Raw genomic sequence first — 23,383 nt, 5'->3', positions numbered from 1 at the left:
GCTAGAGGGCTGAAAATGGGGGATATGACAGGACAGTTACTGGTCTAAGGATAGTACTTGAAAAAATAACATAATATAAAAAATTAAATAAACAAATAAATAATGATAAAAAAATGAATAAAAGAAAAATAAAATGTTGTTAATGTCACTGCGTTTGAAGACAGTATAGGTAGTGATCCTGTGAGAGTATAGGAGTGGACCTTTGCTCCACTCTTCATGGAAGAGGAGGTTTCTAGAATGTCAGTGAGAGACGGCTAGAAATTTGTAAAAATAAAATGGCAATTTCAATGCAGTATGAAGTATTGTGGGCCACATTTGCTAAAAACAGTCCACTATGTGCAGTTTGCCTGTGTAGGATGCAGTGTGCGCCAGATTTAGGATTTCTGGCACACATTCTTCATGAATCTGGCTTCCAATGCACTGCCCCGAATGAGTGCACCACTTTTTTTGGCGTACCTTTGACATGGGGCGTGTAACACACTTCTGCTAGACTTCGCATGATAAATGTGCCACATGGTCCGACGGAGCACTGGAGCACCCATTTAAGTGCAGAAATATCGCATGAAGAATAGTTCAGCTGTGACACCAGTGTTGAGTGTAACACATATGTGGCTTGGGCACTTCCTTCCTTGCACATACCTGTGCAAGCAGTTTGCAATGAAAAGAATGCACAAACTCCACCAGGAAACTTGCACAAGACCTTTGTAAATGTGGGCCTGTGTGTCTATTCCTATACCTTTTTGTAGAGCAGTGACAATAACTGCATGTGCATACCCATACCATCTTGTAGTACAGTGACAAGAAATGCTAGTTTGTTAAAATGAAGAAAGCAGCAAATAAGGTACAGGGACATGGCTGTTGTACTGCTTCTGCTAGTGGTGATGAAGCTAGTGCTGTAGGGAAAGGATGTCTTGCAGCATGTTTTGTAGGCCACAATAGAGCTCTCAGAATGGAGAGGCCAAACAAAGTTGAGGCATTGGTAAATTACATTGCAAAGAGTGTAAATTCCACCGGATTGCCTTCAACCCTCCACCTCAATCCTGTCTCAGCCACAGGTCATGAAGTAGTCACTAATGCTCTATGCTAACTCTCCTACCTAAGATTATGCAGGCAATAAGAACTGAGGGCAGATTGTAATACTCTAGAGCAGTGATGGCAAACCTTTTGGAGGCAGAGTGCCCAAACTACAACCAATACCCATTTACATGTCACAAAGTGCCAACATGACAATTCAAGTAGTAACTGATTGATCCCTGCTGTATCAAATGTTTCAATCGTATTGGTGTCCTGATTTCACCAATACAATCAAAAGATAATGGAGAAATTTAGTTTGTTGTTTCCCTCCAGGATCCACTGAAGAGAAAGAATCAGGGAACCCAGAGCAGGAGCTCCAACGACAACCGATATCTATCCACACCTTCTCACTCCTGCTGTAGTCCTGGCAGCCAAGGATATTGCTTTAAAATGGCGCTGAGCATGGCATGTCCTGGTCTGTCTTGGACCACAGGAGGAAGCTCTGAGTCCTGTCTGGCAAACTCTTTGTTGGCATGAAGCCCTGGGTGCCCACAGAAAGGGCTCTGAGCTCGCCACCACTGCTCTAGAGCCAACATGCATTAAAGGCAATGAAAGTTCATAGGTACAGAAACGGGGTACAGCAACGGGGCTGTTTTGCACAATGCAGCGCTTGAAACGGCCCTGTTGCCGAGGCTGTGTATACCTCCCTGCATGTTTGTTTACCAATAAAGGACGACTTTCCCATTCTTGGAACTGGTGAGTGCCGTTACTTCTTTCTGCTGTTTACTTTACTCCCTCATGATTGACTGAGCACCGCCAGAAGGTCCTATTTGATCACATTGGTTCCAGTACGCCATCCTAGGTTGTGTGTGAAGCTCCAACCGATACAGCTAGGACTGTGCCCGCCAGCTATATTCTTTTCGTCATACCGAAAGTTCATAGGTAGCCTTCAAAAGATGTGGAAGGGTGAAAAGGCACAATGAGCAGCCCATAGCCCCAATATCACCTTCTACTGAGAGCTCAGAGTATGCAAGCAATGTGCAGACAAAATGTAAAACATGCCAGTCCTTGAAGCAAGCAATAATCTGAACACCACATGTATGAGCAGGCCTCTTGCAAACAAAACATGGGCTGCAGTGGATGATACACCAAAAAAACATGGAAACACCTGAGGCTCCCTTTGCCTCCTCGGGTGTCTTTTCTTCTTCTACCACCACCTCTCGAGTGACTCCCCAAAAACGGAGGATGTGAGCCAACCACCACAACCATCTCAAAGCCTGTCCACGCCATCATAGGGGAGCATTCTGTTTACAATCTCCAAAAATAAGGAGAAAAAGTTGAAGTTTGGACCACTCCTGGTCCTGACTGGGAGCACTGCAAAAATGATAGCCTTTGAAAGGCTTCCAGTCCAGACAGCTTTACAAATCTTATGTAGGTGACTGTCCAACAATATCTCATTCCCAGTCGCCACTACTTTATTGGGTATGCCAGAATTGCTAAAAGGTCAGCACCAGGACGATACCACCATCAGAGTGTGTGTTAAGCACTGTGGAGGTTTTATCACCAACAATCGCCATTCATTAAAATTAACCAGACATGGATCCCAGCACCTGAGTTTGCAGTTAAAGTGGTGGCTACCTACTCCTCCCACTCTTACACTAATAGTGCCACTTACACCACTTGAAGGGCAGTTGCCATGTTTTAGTAATGAGCGGACCAGAAATGCATCTGGATACACATTGGGGCACATTTACAAAAAATGTGGGAAACTGCACTAAAAGTGCTCTACCCGTGTATAATGCTTATTGTCACAGATTCATTAAGAACGTGTGCCAGAAATCATGAATCTGTCACTGCCCTGCACTGGCCTGACAGAGTTGACAAACTTTTTTTGTGGTGCACCATTGACAGAGAGCATGCGACAGACTTTGCATGTTGAATCAGGTGCCCGGTCCGACTGAGCGCCGCAATGCTCCATAATTTGTGGCACACGGTGGCTAGTGCAGCTGCACCACAAAACGGTTAGTGCAACTCATTTCTAGTGCAGACACTTCTTAACCTGTGAAAGCAGTTTACACCTAAAAGAACAGAAAGAATCTGTGAGCAAAGCTCTTAGTAAATGAGCGAAAGGGCCGCTTTTTTCTGCAATGAAGGATGTATGGATTTAGCAAAAACTGCCACTGATAAATTTGAAAAAAATTCCATGCAGTCAATACAGAATGTACAATTTTGAGATATCCTGTTAAAGCAAAAGTGCTGTTATTTCTCTAATTGATGCTGATGATGATGAAGTAAGGTTATCTCACTGTGATAACAATATTACCACTCTACAGTTTGTTTGTTTTATTTTTTTTATTTTTCTTTCTTTTGTGGTGTTTCACTCTGTCCTGGACCCAGTCATTAGACTCCATTTGACCCTTTTTTACAGCCAGCCAGGAAGAGGCATGTCTCCGCACTCCAGGGAGTCTCTGTTTGATCAGAAAACATGCTCTTCCCAGGTGATGAAATTGACACTTTGGCCAGTGAGTGGTCCAGGAAGGGGGGATGAAAGAAGCAACAGACAGTAGTTTTTTCCCTCCAAATTTAGACAAAGGGAATATCATAGCTGTCCATAACTGGGGCATAATTCATAATTATTGGTGCCCAGTTACAGAGGACAGTTAGGGGGTCTATACACACTCCTGGAGCGAAAATCAGAACTTTAGCTGCAATGGAAGGCAGCCAATAGCAGAACACCCCTGATATTAGGCTAAGACACCGAGAGTTTGGTATGGGGTTAATAGGAATAACGTGCCCATTTGGTTGGAAGCCATGGCACAATTGTGTCATCTCCCAATCAAAAGTTATGGGGTTTTGATAAAAACCCAGGCCCAAAAAGTACCTCACTGATGGGAGGGGGATAGAACAAACTCCCCCTCACAGTGACATCACAGCCAGGGGTGGGGATCAAAATACCCCTGGGTTTAAATTAGTGAAACAGCCACATAGTAGTGTTCTATGCCCTGTCCTCGGGCCAAAGAATTTCTTCCTATTCCACTACCAAGAATTTGTTGTTTCTTTCTTCCCTATTTGTAAGTATCGTATGACAATGTAATTCTTTGAGTGTACTGCATTTTTATGTAAATTAAAAACTTTTAATTAGTCTCTGCTTGTAGCCTTAAAGAATCTGAGTCTCTGAAGGGAATCACATTACCAGAGGGCATTGTTAGCTAAGTCCATGTAGTAAGTGATTGCATGTTCTGTGTGAATTTATAATTGTAATATCGTATAAGTAGTGAGTGCATGTGCTGAGTTATCATCAGGGTGCATTGTCTGTGTGGTTGAGGTGCCTACGGCCTTCGTTGCGTAAGTAACTCGTGGGTGGTTGCCGTGGATTGATGGGGTGCTGAGATTGCGTGGAGTTGCCCTTTAGCGCTAGGACACCATTTTGTGGAAGTGGGCGGAGCTTAAGGGCTAAATTCTGGGACTCCATAGAGTAGGTATCCCCGTGTGTGAACTCCGGTGAGTCGGGTTTGTGACACTCACTAATACACTTTTTCACACTTCACTGAAAAGGGCAATTATTTCTACATTTCCCTCACAGCCTTCTCTCCCTATCTGCCCTCAAAAGGGTGATTGTGGATTTATTAAAGCTCTATTCTTTCCCTTATTGACACTCCAGTTTACGCCTCTTCCTTGGTCTCTCCTGGCTGAAATGGCACTTGGAAATGTGATTCTGCTCTTATACAGCAGGGTCATATGTCTCGCCTGGCCAACAACATCCATGATGTGGGCCTGAAGCAGTCAATTAACCAGCTTTCCACATTTTTCCAAACATTGAAGCCTGAATGTATAAGTAACTCTGCTTTCTGCAGATTAAAAAGTTTACATGCATACACAGTCATAGTTTATTTAAGAAGTAAGGAACCTCAGTCACAGTGCCTGGATCTATGAGTAAGTGTTCCTGGTTTATAAAAGTTTGATTTTGATGGTAGATTTCCTTTAAAGAAAAACCTGAAACACAATGCTTTTATGTGTAACTTCATTGGAAAGTCTAAAGAAATCAGCAAAGATATCAGGAAGAGAATTCTGGAATTGGGTGCAATTTCCAGAAACCTGAAGGGGCCTTGTTCCTTTGTACAAACAATTATACACCTTTACCAACAAGATGGGAATGTTCAGCCATCACACCATTCAGGAAAGAGACAGGTTCTGTGTCCCAGAGATAAATGTGCATATCAACCCAAGAACAAAAGCAAAAGAGAAAAGACCTTTTGAAGATGCTGGCTGAAGCTGGTAAGAGTGTGTCATTATGCACAGGGAAATGTGTACTGTATCACTATGGATTTAAAGGCCAATGGCAAAGGGATAAACTTGTAAAAAATGTCAAAAGTCAATGTTATGGAGTGGCCATCACAAAGCCCTGATCCACTGGCGTAACTAGGAGAGTCTGGGCCCCATATCAGACTTCTGTATGCCTCCCCACCCCTTAAAACCATATACATATTTGTACACACATTTATATACTTATATACACAATGGGGCACATTTACTGAATACAATGAAGTCTGTAATATAAGCAGTTACCTGTGTAGCAGGGGCGTTGCTAGGGTTGTAAAAGATCCGGGGCACGGACCCCAATGCATGTGTATTGCACTTTCAGTAATGCCCCCTCCTGTAAATAACCCCCTCAACATAACAAGGTTACTTCTAGTATATAGAGCTACAGAAACACAGGAGAAATCCCTACATCCAGTGACTGCAGGTGACGTGTCCTCCATGTTCTCCATTATACATCACCACATCTTATGTTCCTCATTGTCCCTAAATCTTGGTACCCTGACAGCGTTATCCTGGTGCTGCCCCTAACAATCTCCCCAAATACTGTAAGGCTGCGCTCACACGTTTCTCTTGGATTTAAACAACATCAGGTGCTTGTTACCCATCACATGTGTATTACTGGAAAACATATGAGATCAAACCGAGGCATGTCCCACACACCGAAGTAACGTGCCCCACACAGCTCCCCCAGTAAGTAATGTGCCCACAAAGCCCCCCAGTAAGTAATGTGCCCACACAGCCCCCCTGTAAGTATTGTGCCCACACAGCCCCCCAGTAAGTAATGTCCTCACACAGCCCCACAGTAAGTAATGTCCTCACACAGTCCCACAGTAAGTAATATGCCCCACACAGCCCCCCAGTAAGTAATGTGCCCCACAGTAAGTAATGTCCCCACACAGCCCCCCAGTAAGTAATGTGCCCACACAGCCCCCTAATAAGTAATGTACCCACACACAGCCCCCCAGTAAGTAATGTACCCACACAGCCCCCAGTAAGTAATGTGCCCACACAGCCCCCCCAGTAAGTAATGTGCCCACACAGCCCCCAGTAAGTAATGTGCTCACACATCCCCCCAGTAAGTAATGTGCCCACACAGCCCCCAGTAAGTAATGTGCCCCACACAGCCCCCCAGTAAGTAATGTGCCCACACAGCCCCCCAGTAAGTAATGTCCTCACACAGCCCCCAGTAAGTAATGTGCCCACACAGCCCCCCAGTAAGTAATGTGCCCCACACAGCCCCCAGTAAGTAATTTGCCCACACAGCCCCCCAGTAAGTAATGTGCCCACACAGCCCCCAGTAAGTAATGTGCCCACACAGCCCCACAGTAAGTAATGTGCCCCACACAGCCCCCCCAGTAAGTAATGTGCCCCACACTGCCCACAATGTTCTCTCCCTTCCCCAGTCCCTATCATGTTTCTCACTGCACTGATGCAGCACTGCAATGCTTTCCCCGGCAGGTCATGTGATCATGACATCATCACAGGTCCTTCAGCCTCTGGAACTCCTGGGGGGTAGGTCCTTGTAGGGGATAACAGCACCTGCACTCCTCATCGCGATCTGTGTTCTCATCGCGATCTGCTGAACCGAGGAGACCTAGCGACGCCCCTGCTGTGCAGTGTGCAGGGGGCACCAGATTCAGGATTTCTGATGCCTGTTCTGATTCTGGCGTCCCCTGCACTGCCCCAATAGCGTACATCACTTTTTTTTGGTGCACCTTTAATATGGGGCGTGCAACACATTTCTGTCTGACTTTGCATGATTAATATGGCACACGGTCCGACTGAGCCCTGGAATACCCTCTTTAGTGCAGAAATTTGTGCACATGAAGAATAAATTCTTAAATACCTGTGCAAACAATTTGCACTAGAAAGAATGTGCAAAATCCGACAGAAAACTGGCGCACAACCCTTGGTAAATGTGCCCCATAAAGTTCTACACTCACACATGCATTTATGCACTGATACACATTTATACACCTATGAATACAGTATATACCCACATTGGGCCACACTTGTTAAAGTATTTGCACAGTTTTTTGTCTGGAAGAACTTGCAAACTGCAGACAAAAAAAATGGCGCAGGGATTTTAATAAATGTGGACCATACTATATAGTACATCATATACATACAGTATAAACAGACCATGTACACACATAGGGGCACATTGATCATAGGCTGGCACTAAGTGCACCCGCATATGATGCATATAATGCTTTTTTGCTAACACCCAGGCAGTCGCCGGATCTATGATGAGGCTAATCCACTGCGCTGTCAGGGCTCTTTTGTGCCAGGTCTGACCTGGTGTAGAATTGCAATACGCAGGCGGCCCCGGTGGCAGGAATTACGACTAAATCACAGTTTGTACACCTGTTTTCATATATATACACACACAAAGCAGATAAGAATACATACAGTATATACAGCATATAAACAGCGTGCATGCACAGATACTCACATACACATAATAAATACACATATATACACACACACACACACACAAAGTTACAAATGTAACACATGTGAGGGTTGGTTGCAATTTCACTGTACAGGGTGGCCAGCTGCAGTTCGGCTCACGGATGCAGCGGGCAGGAGCCCACGGATGCAGCGGGTGGGCGCCCATGGATGCACCCACAGTTCAGAGGATTGGCCCCACATTCGGCGGGGCAGCGGCAATGGATGGATGAGGTGAGCCAGTGGCCACAGACTAGGCAGCCTATGCACTTGCGGAGGGAGGGGGCGGCCACAGATGAAGTGGGCTGGGCGGCAGCACATGCAGAGTGGGAACGGTAACAGATGAAGTAAGCTGGGGTGCAGCATGCACAGAGGAGGGGCGGCCACAGCTGAAGTGGGCCAGGCGGCAGCATGTATGAGGGAGATCAGGCGAGCAGGTGGGTTACTATGTTACTACGCCAGGCCGCCTCACCGCTCATGTTAGCAGGGAGGGATGGACAGGCTCAGGAGAATGGCACATATAAATTTTGGATCCGCCATCCATTCCGCGCCCCTGTGGCATGCCACTACGGCTGTTAAGCCTGTTTTTATGCCACTGCCCTGAGCTTAATCCTTTAGATGATGTATGGACAAAGTTGCATAGGCAGGATTTTTGGGTGTAAAAAAGTTTTTTTTAGCAGCAACATTTAATATCCCATGTAACGTACTGGAAAGCTGGGAAAAACACATTGACAAAAAAACACATAAACAGTATTTTCTTGTAAGCACATTTTTTATGGCTTTCATTGTTGCTTCAATTTTATTATGTTTTAGTATATTTAAAATAAATTAAAATCTTTTGCACAGAAAAATAAATGTGGAATTTTGCCAAATTCTGAGGCAAATAACTTTTTCCTATTTCCGTGTATGTAATTGAAACAGCTGAATAAGCTATAAACAGAAAATGAGTAAGCTATAAACTAAGAGGGGAAGGTCCGCATTACCCCTCCCTTCAGAAAGTTACAATTCTGATGATTTTGATTGAAACCCCATAACTGGTTTCAACTGTGCCATTGCTTCCAATCATCGGCTTAACTTACTACCTCTCACCGCATATCCAACTTGGGGTGGCTAGGAGTGTTTGGTGATTTTACTAGGTTCCCACACAGATGGATTCTGGAAACCTGGGATATAGGTGCACCCCCTCCAACGCTTTAACCCTTTACCTGTAACTGAGGACTCATAATTAGAGATGGGCAAATCGATTCTAATGATTCTAACTTCTGTTAGAATTTCAGGAAAAATTTGATTCGCCACGAAGCCGAAGTTTATGCTGATTCGCGGGAACGCAGTTGTTTTTTCCCCCTCATGTTTCTGCTAAATGGGCATGAGAACAACGTGTTACATGGGGCAGAGAACTCTGGGAAGGAGAAAGGAACCACCCCCTTGACAACTACAGATCTGTAAGCCAATCAGCGACCAGCAGGCTTATGTGATGTCACACAGCCCTATAAAACCAGCCATTTTCTATCTCAGCACTTCACACTTCATGTTGTAGCGTCCAGCTGCTGCTATTGTACTGTGTGATTCTTGCAGCAATCCCTCGCTGTTCTCTAAGGGGGATCTGTATACCCCAAATAGCAGTTCTATTTAGTGACAAAATCGAATAGGAAGAAATCTGTTTGACTTTCATGCATCTGCAGTAGCGATTGGTGGACCAATCCCTGGTTGTTCTTTAAGGGGGATCTGTATACCCAAATAGCAGTTCTATTTAGTGACAAAATCGAATAGGAAGAAATCTGTTTGACATTCATGCATCTGCAGTAGTGAGCTGTCAGTTGTGGGGTATCTGTATAAGGCACATTGCAATACCTTTTGGGGGCTTTAGTTTACAGCCAGATTTACGTGTGAAATCCACGTAGTTTATACAGTGATTTTCACTGAAATTATACTGTCAGTTGTGGGGTATCTGTATAACGCACATTGCAATACCTTTTGGGGGCTCTAGTTTACAGCCAGATTTACGTGTGAAATCCACGTAGTTTATACAGTGATTTTCACTGAAATTACACTGTCAGTTGTGGGGTATCTGTATAACACACATTACAATACCTTTTGGCGGCTCTAGTTTACAGCCAGATTTACGTGTGAAATCCATGTAGTTTATAAACCACTATGTCAGACAGAAAGGTGGCAGGTGGAGCAGGCAGAGGTGGCAGCACAGTAAGGGGATCTAGTGGCAGTGTGTTGATCAACAACCCAAAGGTTGTTGAATGGTTGACTAGGTCATACAATTCCCCAAATATAACATCTGACAACCCCAGCCAAGAGTCTGTAGGTTCCTCTGATACAACAATTAGTTGGCATGGCCCAGGTGCAGGTCAGCGGCGAAGAGAGTGTCAGGTTGCGGAGCAGGCAGAAAGTCGCTACTGTGGCTGTGAGTCAGCAGGGTGGCAGCAGTGCGAGGACGGGAGCCAAACGGTACAAATCCCGATTTGCAGGCCTAAATAAGCAGTAGCACAGGGGCTCAGCGAGGCAGCGGTGGTAGTAGTCGCTCAGTGCAGAGTGTTGGCGGTAAAATTACCACCTCAGCGGTGTGGCAGTTTTTTGCAAAAACACCAGAGGAGCCGAGCGTGGGTATATGTCGTATCTGCGGGCAGAAAGTGAAGCACCACAGCCCTGGCCAACACATGCAGCGTTACCATCCAATGGCCTGGGAGAAACGGGTGTCAGATGCGGTCGTTCCTGCAGGTGCAGCAACAGCAGCAGCACCTAGTGGCACACATGCTGTTTCAGCAAGTCAAGGCTCCAGCACCTCTGCCGAAGGGAGCTGTTTGTCTTTGACATCATCTCCCGGTCCAGATGCTCCTGCTCCTTGCTATGCACAAGCTGACCGTGCTCTTGTCGAAGTTGTTGGTACTGCAGTCTCTCCCTTTCCAAGTTGTGGACTCTGCACCCTTCAGAGAACTAATGGCTTGTGCCCAACCGAGGGGGAGAGTTCCAAGCTGCAATTTTCAGTTCCACACCTGGTTTGCCTGGGCAAACAAAGTCACACAGGGGAGGAACTGCTCCGCGTCATGCAAGACGAAATCAATGTGTGGCTTTCTCAGCGACAACTAAAAATTGGAACCATGGTGACAGACAATGGGAGGAACATGGTGTCCGCGCTGCACCGAGGAGGGATGGTCCATGCGCCCTGCATGGTGCACGTGTTCAATCTGGTAGTCAACAAGTTCCTGAAGTCTTACACCCATCTGCAAGACATTCTAAAAATGGCCAGGACACTGTGCACGCACTTCAGCCATTCTTACAAAGCCAAGCACACCCCCCTCGAGTTGCAGCGCCAGAACGGCCTACCCCAACATAGTCTGATATGCGATGTTTCCACCTGTTGGAATTCCAGCCTCCATATGTTATACCGCCTGTATGAACAGAGAAAAGCCAGCATAGGGATGACTTTTGGCTCTCCACCCTCTTGGACCCTCGCTACCGGTCCAAAATGGGTGTCTTTTTTCCTGCTGCTGAGAGGAAGGAACAACTGGCATACTATAGAGAAATACTGAGTACACAGTTGGCCGCCGCCTATGTGTGCCATTGTCCATCCTCTGTCAGGTCTGACCGGGTATTCCTGGCAGTCATTGCTCACGTACTACTACCATGGCTGTTGTGGGGAGCTGGGGGGGTAGGAGCAGTAGCAGTTCCATCGCTTAAGTCTGGATTCCTTAATGAGCAATTTCTTTCACCTGCCTAGTGAGGAGGGTAGCCACCACCGGCAGAAGCAGTAGGACATGAAGCAGACCCTGCACCAGCAGGTGGTGGCCTACTTGGACAGCACTTTACCACCTGAGGTAGAAGATCCCATGGACTACTGGGCAGCCAAACTTGATGCGTGGCCGCAACTTGCGGAGTTTGCAGTAGAGAAACTGTCCTGCCCGGCCAGTAGTGTGGCATCAGAGCGGGTGTTCAGTGCGGCGGGGGCCATTGTTACCCCCAGGAGAACCCGCTTGTCCCCCCATAATGTGGAGAGACTGACCTTTGTCAAGATGAATCAGGCTTGGATCGGCCAGGATTTCAACTCACCAATGCCTAATGCATCAGATTAGATCAGCCATGACGCCTCCTCCAAACGTTGAGAAATGAGTCGGGGTTCTAACTACCTGCCTCAGCTACAATTCTGATACTGCCACCTGCCTGATGCCACACATCTGCTGCTAGTTGCACCATCTGCCTCCTACCATCTTTACCAGGGACTGGAATTGTCTGCCACCTCCACACTACATCACGGTGCCACTCTGCAAGCTCCTGCTGCTTCTGATGCCACCCTCACACTATAGTGTATATGAAGGGGGGTTTTTGGGGAAGAGGGAAAAGTTATGAGTGTATCAACTTTAAAATGTCTACATACACCATGAGGTTCTGTGTAGCAATACAAACCACACTTAATCAATGTCACCGTGGCTATATATACTGTAAGCCTGGGACAGTAATACAGGAGGAGGTCCCCCTAGTTTGAACAGTCCTCCTGTAGTCCAATGTCATGTCCTATTAATAATTTTTATAAGAGGACAAGAGGAGACAGTGGTATATTGTTTGCATCATCCAGCGGCAGGTGCTAATAATCTGCAGGCCGCCTGAGAGCACAATGCTTCTATGTGTGAATAGAGACACAGTGCCGCGCTGTGTCAGATTCCTTGCTGGTATCGATGCGCTGCGCCGCATGTGTCTAGACACAGTGCGCCAGCAGCTTGCTGTAGCTAGTCTCCGTGTACACACACGGTATGAATTGTATCAGGCGCAGGAACCCGGCGCTGCACTGACTCACTATTGGTATGTATGCTAGTTAATTGTCCCTATTCTGCAAGCATTGATTAGTGAAGAGTGTCCCGACACGTGTTTCGCCAGGTCACCCTGGCTTCTAGGTGCGGGGACGTCCGGGTTCGGCCTTCTTTTATGATGTCATTTTTTTTTTTTTTTGATTGATAGGTTAATTGTCCCATCGGAAGTCACCATTGGTATGGTAATAGTAAACAATGAAACCAGAGTTTAAGGAGCTTTGTAAATGTTAGAATGTTGTTATTTATGTTCTGTATTGTGAATTTGGACAAATGAAAAGACAGATGTTATAGGCAAAAATAAGTTTTATTTAATGAAAATCAAACAAGGAAGTAAAAACAATTAAAATTCCCATGATTAGGGAAAACAATGGACCCCCAGTGTCCAGCACCAGTGTAGAATACATATATGATGTGACAGAGGATAGTACAAAAACCATAGCATAAATATAAAGTGCAAAATAGAAGTCATAGAGGTCACATTACCAATAAACGAGGTGCCAGGCTGGAGGAACCGGGGTCCCACGCGTTTCGCCCGTATCCCCATCTCTGTCTGTCCCATAAAAAAAGAGAATTGGGCTGATTATTGGGTATTGACCCTGATATGATAAAAGGATTGACTTGATTTATGTTTGTTTGTGACAAATCCACTTCTGTTTCAGTGTCACAAGCGGAGGAGTCTCCACTGATATTTAAACTAATCTGCTTGTGGTACCCCACAATAAAAGTACATTAAGTACACTTCAAGAATCATGGGCCGATTTTCCTTGGCTCTGTTCATGGGAATAATGCTTATAACAAGGCTACTATACTGTTAAACACAGTACATTTGAACATGTCACTACAAGTACACTAAAAGCAGCCATGTGTGTTTTTTACTTTTAGCTTTAACATGATTGATGCGAGGATATATTACCTCTTATCCCATATTTGTTGTTACACAATCCAGAACATAAATAACAACATTCCAACATTTACAAAGCTCCTTAAACTCTGGTTTCATTGTTTACTATTACCAAACCAATGGTGACTTCCGATTGGACAATTAACCTATCAATCAAAAAAAAAAAATTTACATAATAAAAGATGGCCGAACATTGTGCCAATCTGCGGGCTCCTGCTGCTGCTGCTTCTGATGCCACCTTCACACTATATCATTGTGCCACTCTGCGGGCTCCTGCTGCTTCTTCTGATGCCACCTTCACACTATATCATTTTGCCACTTGTGGGCTCCTGCTGCTACTGATGCCACCAAAACACTATATCATTGTGCCAATCTGTGGGCTCCTGCTGCTGCTACTGATGCCACCAACACACTATATCATTGTGCCAATCTGCGGGCTCCTGCTGCTGCTGCTTCTGATGCCACCTTCACACTATATGATTGTGCCACTCTGCGGGCTCCTGCTTCTGATGCCACCAAAACACTATATCATTGTGCCAATCTGTGGGCTCCTCCTGCTGCTGCTACTGATGCCACCAACACACTATATCATTGTGCCACTCTGCAGGCTCCTGCTGCTACTGATGCCACCTTCACACTATATCATTGTGCCACTCTGCAGGCTCCTGCTGTTTCTGATGCCACCTTCACACTATATCATTGTGCCACTCTGTGGGCTCCTGCTGCTTCTGATGCCACCAACACACTATATCATTGTGCCACTCTGCAGGCTCCTGCTGCTTCTGATGCCACCTTCACACTATATCATTGTGCCACTCTGAGGACTCCTGCTGCTACTGATGCCACCAGCGAACTATATAATTGTGCCAGTCTCCAGGCTCCTGCTGCTACTGATGCCGCCTTCACACTATATCATTGTGCCACTCTGCAGGCTCCTGCTGCTTCTGATGCCACCTTCACTCTATATCATTGTGCAACTCTGCGGGCTCCTGCTGCTGATTCTGATGCCACCAACACAATATATCATTGTGCCACTCTGCGGGCTCCTGCTGCTTCTGATGCCACCCTCACACTATATCATTGTGCCAATCTGTGGGCTCCTCCTGCTGCTGCTACTGATGCCACCTTCACACTATATCATTGTGGCACTCTGCAGGCTCCTGCTGCTTCTGATGCCACCTTCACACTATATCATGGTGCCACTCTGTGGGCTCCTGCTGCTTCTGATGCCACCAACACACTATATCATGGTGCCACTATGCAAGGCTCCTGCTGCTTCTGATGCCACCTTCACACTATATCATTGTGCCACTCTGCGGGCTCCTGCTTCTACTGATGCCACCAACGCACTATATAATTGTGCCACTCTGCAGGCTCCTGCTGCTACTGATGCCACAATCACACTATATCATTGTGCCACTCTGCGGGCTCCTGCTGCTGCTTCTGATGCCACCTTCACACTATATCATTGTGCCACTCTGCGGGCTCCTGCTGCTTCTGATGCCACCAAAACACTATATCATTGTGCCAATCTGTGGGCTCCTCCTGCTGCTGCTACTGATGCCACCAACACACTATATCATTGTGCCACTCTGCAGGCTCCTGCTGCTACTGATGCCACCTTCACACTATATCATTGTGCCACTCTGCAGGCTCCTGCTGCTTCTGATGCCACCTTCACACTATATCATTGTGCCACTCTGCAGGCTCCTGCTGCTTCTGATGCCACCTTCCCACTATATCATTGTGTCACTCTGCGGGCTCCTGCTGCTACTGATGCCACCAACGCACTATATCATTGTGCCACTCTGCAGGCTCCTGCTGCTACTGATGCCACCTTCACACTATATCATTGTACCACTCTGCAGGCTCCTGCTGCTTCTGATGCTAACTTCACACTATATCATTGTGCCACTCTGCGGGCTCCTGCTGCTTCTGATGCCACCAACACAATATATCATTGTGCCACTCTGCAGGCTCCTGCTGCTTCTGATGCCCCCTTCCCACTATATCATTGTGCCACTCTGCGGGCTCCTGCTGCTACTGATGCCACTAACGCACTATATCATTGTGCCCCTCTGCAGGCTCCTGCTGCTAATGATGCCACCTTCACACTATATCATTGTGCTACTCTGTGGGCTCCTGCTGCTACTGATGCCACCTTCAAACTATATCATTGTGCCACTCTGCAGGCTCCTGCTGCTTTTGATGCCACCTTCACACTATATCATTTTGCCACTCTGCGGGCTCCTGCTGCTTCTGATGCCACCAACACACTATATCATTGTGCCACTCTCTAGGCTCCTGCTGCTTCTGATGCCACCTTCACTCTATATCATTGTGCCACTCTGCGGGCTCCTGCTGCTACTGATGCCACCAACGCACTATATCATTGTGCCACTCTGCAGGCTCCTGCTGCTACTGATGCCACCTTCACACTATATCAGTGTGCCACTCTGCAGGCTCCTGCTGCTTCTGATGCCAACTTCTCACTATATCATTGTGCCACTCTGCGGGCTCCTGCTGCTTCTGATGCCACCAACACACTATATCATTGTGGCACTCTGCAGGCTCCTGCTGCTTCTGATGCCACCTTCACACTATATCATTGTGCCACTCTGCGGGCTTCTGCCGTTTCCGATGCCACCAACACATTATATCATTGTGCCACTCTGTGGGGTCCTCCTGCTGCTGCTGATGCCACCTTCACACTATATCATTGTGCCACTCTGCGGGCTCCTGCTGCTTCTGATGCCACCAACACACTATATCATTGTGCCACTCTGCAGGCTCCTGCTGCTTCTGATGCCACCTTCACACTATATCATTGTGCCACTCTGCGGGCTCCTGCTGCTTCTGATGCCACCAACACACTATATCATTGTGCCACTCTGCAGGCTCCTGCTGCTTCTGATGCCACCTTCACACTATATCATTGTGCCACTCTGCAGGCTCCTGCTGCTTATGATGCCAACTTCTCACTATATCATTGTGCCACTCTGCGGGCTCCTGCTGCTTCTGATGCCACTAACACACTATATTATTGTGGCACTCTGCAGGCTCCTGCTGCTTCTGATGCCACCTTCACACTATATCATTGTGCCACTCTGCGGGCTTCTGCCGTTTCTGATGCCACCAACACATTATATCATTGTGCCACTCTGTGGGCTCCTCCTGCTGCTTCTGATGCCACCTTCACACTATATCATTGTGCCACTCTGCGGGCTCCTGCTGCTTCTGATGCCACCAACACACTATATCATTGTGCCACTCCGCAGGCTCCTGCTGCTTCTGATGCCACCTTCACACTATATCATTGTGCCATTCTGCGGGCTCCTGCTGCTTCTGATGCCACCAACACACTATATCATTGTGCCACTCTGCAGGCTCCTGCTGCTTCTGATGCCACCTTCACACTATATCATTGTGCCACTCTGCAGGCTCCTGCTGCTTATGATGCCAACTTCTCACTATATCATTGTGCCACTCTTCGGGCTCCTGCTGCTTCTGATGCCACCAACACACTATATCATTGTGGCACTCTGCAGGCTCCTGCTGCTTCTGATGCCACCTTCACACTATATCATTGTGCCACTCTGCGGGCTTCTGCCGTTTCTGATGCCACCAACACATTATATCATTGTGCCACTCTGTGGGCTCCTTCTGCTGCTGCTGATGCCACCTTCACACTATATCATTGTGCCACTCTGCGGGCTCCTGCTGTTGCTGCTACTGATGCCACCAATGCACTATATCCATGTGCCACTCTGCAGGCTCCTGCTGCTTCTGATGCCACCTTCGCACTATATCATGGTGCCACTCTGTAGGCTCCTGCTGCTACTGATGCCACCTTCACACTATATCATTGTGTCACTCTGCAGGCTCCTGCTGCTGCTGCTGCTTTTGATGCCACCAACACACTATATCATTGTGCTACTCTGACGCTCTTGCTGCTACTGATGCCACCTTCACACTATATCATTGTGCCACTCTGCGGGCTCCTGCTGCTACTGATGCCAACTTCACACTACATCATTGTGCCACTCTGCGGGCTCTTGCTGCTTCTGATGCCACCTTCACACTATATCATTGTGCCACTCTGCCACTCTTGCTGCTTCTGATGCCACCTTCACACTCTATCATTGTGCCACTCTGCGGGCTCCTGTTGCTGCTGCTTTTTATGCCACCAACACAATATATCATTGTGCCACTCAGTGTAAAAAGAGTGCACTTTTTGATGTTATTGTGGGATCTTGGCCCTCAGGTCAGTCCTTTCGAGCTGGTACAGACGTTACCTTGTCAGGCTGCGTTCCCGCTTCGCTTATTTGGGGAAGTTGGCCTATGGAAGTGCACATGGAAGTGAAGAGTGAAGCGATTGTAAGAGCCGCAGCTGTCATGTGCGTGTCATACTAAAACACAGCATTGTTTGAAGACCAAACCACACTCCCAATGCATATTTAAGCATGGCAAAACGTTCTACAACACCCTACAGGCTCTCTGCAGCCAGGAAATGCCTGTTTTTTAACGTGAATCGTTTTGATTCGATTCGGGTCAAATCAAATTTTTTCGAAAAATTCGACAAATCGGGTCGAAATAAATTTTAACAAATGTGCCCATCTCTACTCATAATCATGAGTTTCCTTTGTGTGTTTCTATGTGGGAAATCCTTCCCCTATACACACTGCTTAAGGTACCTATGGAAGGTATGGATAGTAATGTGACCTTCTTTGTCTCTGAAGTGTGAACATTGATACCAGCTGAATAAGAGCAGATCTATTTAAAGTCCCCCTCTCCACCTCATTACTCCCTGTGGAGGATTTGGCTCCTTAGAGGATGTGGACAAGCTCATGTCTATAAATGCAATTTGATGGGGTAATAAATAAAAGCATGTGGGTCCCAGTCAATAAAAGGAAACAAAAGAAAAAGAAAAAAATGTATACCTGGTGCAATATTATCACAGTGCACAAATGGGTTAAGCATAGTACCCTGTTTTCCCGAAAATAAGACAGTATCTTATATTAAATTTTGCTCCTAAAGAGGCACTAGGTCTTATTTTCAGGGGATGTCTTATTTTTCCATGAACAAGAATTTACATTTATCGTTGAACAAAAAAAATCAACTTCTCTTACATCCTTATAACTCTCCAAACTCTGAATTTCATGCTGTATTTCTTTTGGCTCCATTTCTATTAGAATCATTGCCCCCAATCTCTCATATTTAGTAAAAATTATTTCCGTAAATGACCCTTCTTATCCTTCATATCCCCATGTCACAACCTTCTGCAACATCTAAAAGATTTCCTAATACTAGTGTGTGACGTGGGGGGAGCCGCTGCAATGGCGGCCGCTAGGTCTTATTTTCAGGGGAGGCCTTATATTTCTAAGCCTGAACAAACTTGTACTAGGTCTTACTTTCGGGGGATGTCTTATTTTAGGGGAAACAGGGTACTACTGGCAGAGAGCATGCCATATAAAGCCAGATTTATGTATTACAATTTTGTGAATCTTAGAAATTCAGAATGTACTGTATATGCTATCTTCAGAGGTGAACAAATAAATATGTCATCAGATCTTTTCAAAATGATTTTGCATTACTCTGGTGCCAAATGTCTATCCTGTATGAATTAATATTTGGCCCTCACGTTTAAGTAAATATAGGGTTAGAAAAGCAATTAAACATAACTAGAGATGAGCGAGCACTAAAATGCTCGGGTACTCGTTATTCGAGACAAACTTTTCCCGATGCTCGAGTGCTCGTCTCGAATAACGAGCCCCATTGAAGTCAATGGGAGACTTGAGCATTTTTCAAGGGGACCAAGGCTCTGCACAGGGAAGCTTGGCCAAACACCTGGGAACCTCAAAAAAGGATGGAAACACCACGGAAATGGACAGGAAACAGCAGGGGCAGCATGCATGGATGCCTCTGAGGCTGCTTAATCGCACCATTATGCCAAAATTATGGGCAACAGCATGGCCATGACAGAGTGACCGAATGAGGCTAGATAGCATCTAAAACATGCAATAATTGACCCTGACACTATAGGGGACGGCATGCAGAGGCAGCGGCAGCAGTGGCAGGCTAGAGAGTCTCATGGCGACATACCCTAAATGGACACAGGTTTCACCAAAGGAGGTGAAATGATTTCCTATGTGAACAAAAGGTTGACGGTATATTTAGTCGATAACACAGCATGGTGGCGACATAGTGACCAAGTTCCATAACGTATCTGGTGAAAAACCCTAAAAATGAGCCTGACACAGCTCTTTTGATAAGGGGACAACATGTGGAGGCAGCCATGGAGACGACTTCCATGATTAAGAGCGACAGTATGGGGCATTCATATTGCGCTGCTATGATTGCAACTTCAGGTCTCCAGCATGGCGGCGACAGATGGGCCGAGTTCCACTATGTATCTGGTGAAACACCTGAAAATTCTGCCTGACACAGCTCGTTTGATAAGGGGATGATGTGCTGCATATCCTCTCGTGCTCCAGCGTCTGGGGTATAGAGAGTTGAAATGAGACATTGGTGGACGCTGTGGAGGATCGTGGAGGCAAAATGGACAGGAAACAGCAGGGGCAGCATGCATGGATGCCTCTGAGGCTGCCTAATCTTGGGATGGAGCTGGCGGTCCACTGCCAGGCGAGATTTCGCCTGTCCAAGCCCCTGTCTCTCGGCTCCTCCCCACCCAAAATGGGCCTGGGGGCCAGAAGCGTTTACTTTGAAAAAATTATAATTTTCAAAGCAGGCCGGGTCGTTTGAATATTTCACCTAGGAATAATGGAATAGCACAGTGGTTCTATTTTTAATTGTTTTTACGGAAATGGTTCCATGATTAAGAGCGACAGTATGGGGCATCCATATTGCGCTGCTATGATTGCAACTTCAGGTCTCCAGCATGGCGGCGACAGATGGGCCGCGTTCCACTATGTATCTGGTGAAACACCTGAAAATTCTGCCTGACACAGCTCGTTTGATAAGGGGACAATGTATGGAGGCAGTGAACTAGTAGTAGATTAAAGGTGCTGCAGTTAAAACTATGTTAGTTGGATCTTGAGATGGAGCTGGCGCTCCACTGCCAGGCGAGCTTTCGCCAATCCAAGCCCCTGTCTCTAGGCTACTCCCCAAACAGCACTTCTAAGAACCTTTTGTATAAGATCAAGTGTAGTAGCGTTCTTAAAAGTTTAGGATATGGCGGGTGAGGGGAATGTAAACAGATGCGCAAGAAGCGCTGAAATAATATTGGTAAATGATAAAAGTTTGCCAGTATATTTTGTGGATTACACAGCAGGGTGGCGACAAAGTTAACAAGTTTGATGTGGAATCCATGAAAACAACCCAAAATTCTGCCTGACACAGTTCGTTTGATAAGGAGACCATGTATGGAGGCAGCTATATGGACGACTTTTGGAGGCAGCTATGGCGATGACGTGTGGAGGTAGCAATGGAGACAACGTGTGGAGCCAGCTAAAAAGACGACATGTGGAGGCTGCTATGGAGACAATTTAATTTGAATAGTGCCTGTATGTGGCAGTCCAAAAAAGTTTTCAAACCAGAGGAGCAGGTAGGTGGTCCTCCAGAAAAATTAAATAGATTTAGTGCCTGTATGTGGCACTCCCAAAAATTGCTTAAAACAGAGGACCGGGTAGGTGGCCCTCCAGAAAAATTAAATACATAGAGTACTATAGCTAGAGCCAGTTGGCCCTGGCAAAAAATAGCCAGTTTCCTATGCTTTAGTGTACAAAGAGGAGGAGAAGGAGGACAATGAGGAGGAGGAGTGCATACATTATTCAGGTTGAGCTTCTTTCACCTGTTGGAGAATGAAAATCCGGAGAAATCCAGGCTTTATTCATCTTGATAAGCGTCAGCCTGTCAGCGCTGTCAGTCGACAGGCGTGTACGCTTATCAGTGATGATGCCACCAGCTGCACTGAAAACCCGCTCGGACAACACGCTAGCGGCAGGGCAGGCAAGAACCTCTAAGGCGTACAGCGCCAGTTCGTGCCACATGTCCAGCTTTGAAACCCAGTAGTTGTAGGGATCTGTGTGATCATTTAGGACGATGGTATGGTCAGCTACGTACTCCCTCACCATCTTTCTGTAAAGATCAGCCCTACTCTGCCGAGACTGGGGACAGGTGACAGTGTCTTGCTGGGGTGACATAAAACTGGCAAAGGCCTTGTAAAGCGTACCCCTGCCAGTGCTGGACAAGCTGCCTGCTCGCCTACTCTCCCTCGCTACTTGTCCCGCAGAAGTATGCCCTCTGCCCCTAGCGCTGTCAGAAGGGAAATACTGTTTCAGCTTGTGCACCAGGGCCTGCTGGTATTCATGCATTCTCACACTCCTTTCCTCTCCAGGAATGAGAGTGGAAAGATTTTGCTTGTACCGTGGGTCCAGGAGAGTGAATACCCAGTAATCGGTGCTGGAATAAACTCTTTGAACGCGAGGGTCACGGGATAGGCAGCCTAGCAGCCAACGCACAAAAATTCACTCCCCTCACTGGCCTGACTGCCCATTTCCTCCTCCTCCAACTCCTCCAACTCCTCTTCTTCTGCCCATACACGCTGAACAGTGAAGGACTGAACAATGGTCCCCTCTTCTGTCTCGCCAACATTCTCCTCCTCTTCCTCCTCATCCTCCTCCACCTCCTCCGATATGCGCTGAGAAACAGACCTAAGGGTGCTTTGGCTATCAACAAGGGAATCTTCTTCCCCCGTCTCTTGTGAGGAGCGCAAAGCTTCCGACTTCATGCTGACCAGAGAGTTTTTCAACAGGCCAAGCAGCGGGATGGTGAGGCAGATGATGGCGGCATCGCCACTGACCATCTGTGTTGACTCCTCAAAGTTACTCAGCACCTAACAGATATCAGACATCCACGTCCACTCCTCATTGTAGACTTGAGGAAGCTGACTGACCTGACTACCAGTTCTGGTGGAAGTTGACATCTGGCAGTCTACAATCGCTCTGCGCTGCTGGTAAACTCTGGATAACATGGTTAATGTTGAATTCCACCAGTCGGTGAGCGGGCAGTTGGAGGCGGCGCTGCGCTGCCCTGAGAGTGGCAGCATCTGTGCTTGACTTCCTGAAATGCGCACAGATGCGGCGCACCTTTGTGAGCAAATCAGACAGATTGGGGTATGTCTTGAGGAAACGCTGAACTATGAGATTTAACACATGGGCCAGGCATGGCACATGTGTCAGTCTGCCGAGTTGCAGAGCCGCCACCAGGTTACGGCCGTTGTCACACACAACCATGCCTGGCTTCAGGTTCAGCGGTGCCAGCCACAGATCATTCTGCGCCGTGATGCCCTGTAATAGCTCTTGGGCGGTGTGCCTTTTATCGCCTAGGCTCAGCAGTTTGAGCACCGCCTGCTGTCGCTTAGCAATGGCACTGCTGCTGTGCCTAGAGCTACCGACTGATGGCGCCATGCCCACGGATGGTAATTCGGAGGAGGAGGAGGTGGAGGAGGGGTGGGAGGAGGTTGGAGGCATAGTAGGCTTTTGAGACCTGGACCGAGGTAGGCCCCGCAATCCTCGGCTTTGGCAGTATATGAGCAGCCCCAGGGTCAGACTCGGTCCCAGCCTCCACCAAGTTAACCCAATGTGCCGTCAGTGATATATAGTGGCCCTGCCCGGCAGCACTCGTCCACGTGTCCGTGGTCAGGTGGACCTTGTCAGAAACGGCGTTGGTCAGGGCACGGATGATGTTCTCTGACACGTGCTTGTGCAGGGCTGGGACGGCACATCGGGAAAAGTAGTGGCGGCTGGGGACCGAATACCGAGGGGCGGTCGCCGCCATGAGGTTTCGAAAGGCCTCGGTCTCTACCAGCCTATAGGGCAGCATCTCCGGGCTAAGCAACTTGGAGATGTGGACGTTGAGGGCT

General features: G+C 47.1%; 1 protein-coding gene across 8 annotated transcripts in view; it reads left to right on the top strand.

Annotated features, from left to right (window-relative positions):
- The window catches only part of GRIN2D (glutamate ionotropic receptor NMDA type subunit 2D), a 688,972-nt gene that overhangs the window by 465,119 nt on the left and 200,470 nt on the right, over positions 1 to 23,383 (top strand). The gene's annotated exons all lie outside the window — the stretch shown is intronic.

The sequence above is a fragment of the Engystomops pustulosus genome, chromosome 6 (assembly GCF_040894005.1).
Source record: "Engystomops pustulosus chromosome 6, aEngPut4.maternal, whole genome shotgun sequence".
In the NCBI taxonomy this organism is placed as follows: Eukaryota; Metazoa; Chordata; class Amphibia; order Anura; family Leptodactylidae; genus Engystomops; species Engystomops pustulosus.
The sequence above is the reverse complement of the archived record's forward strand: the minus strand, read 5'-3'. Positions and strand labels throughout refer to the sequence as shown.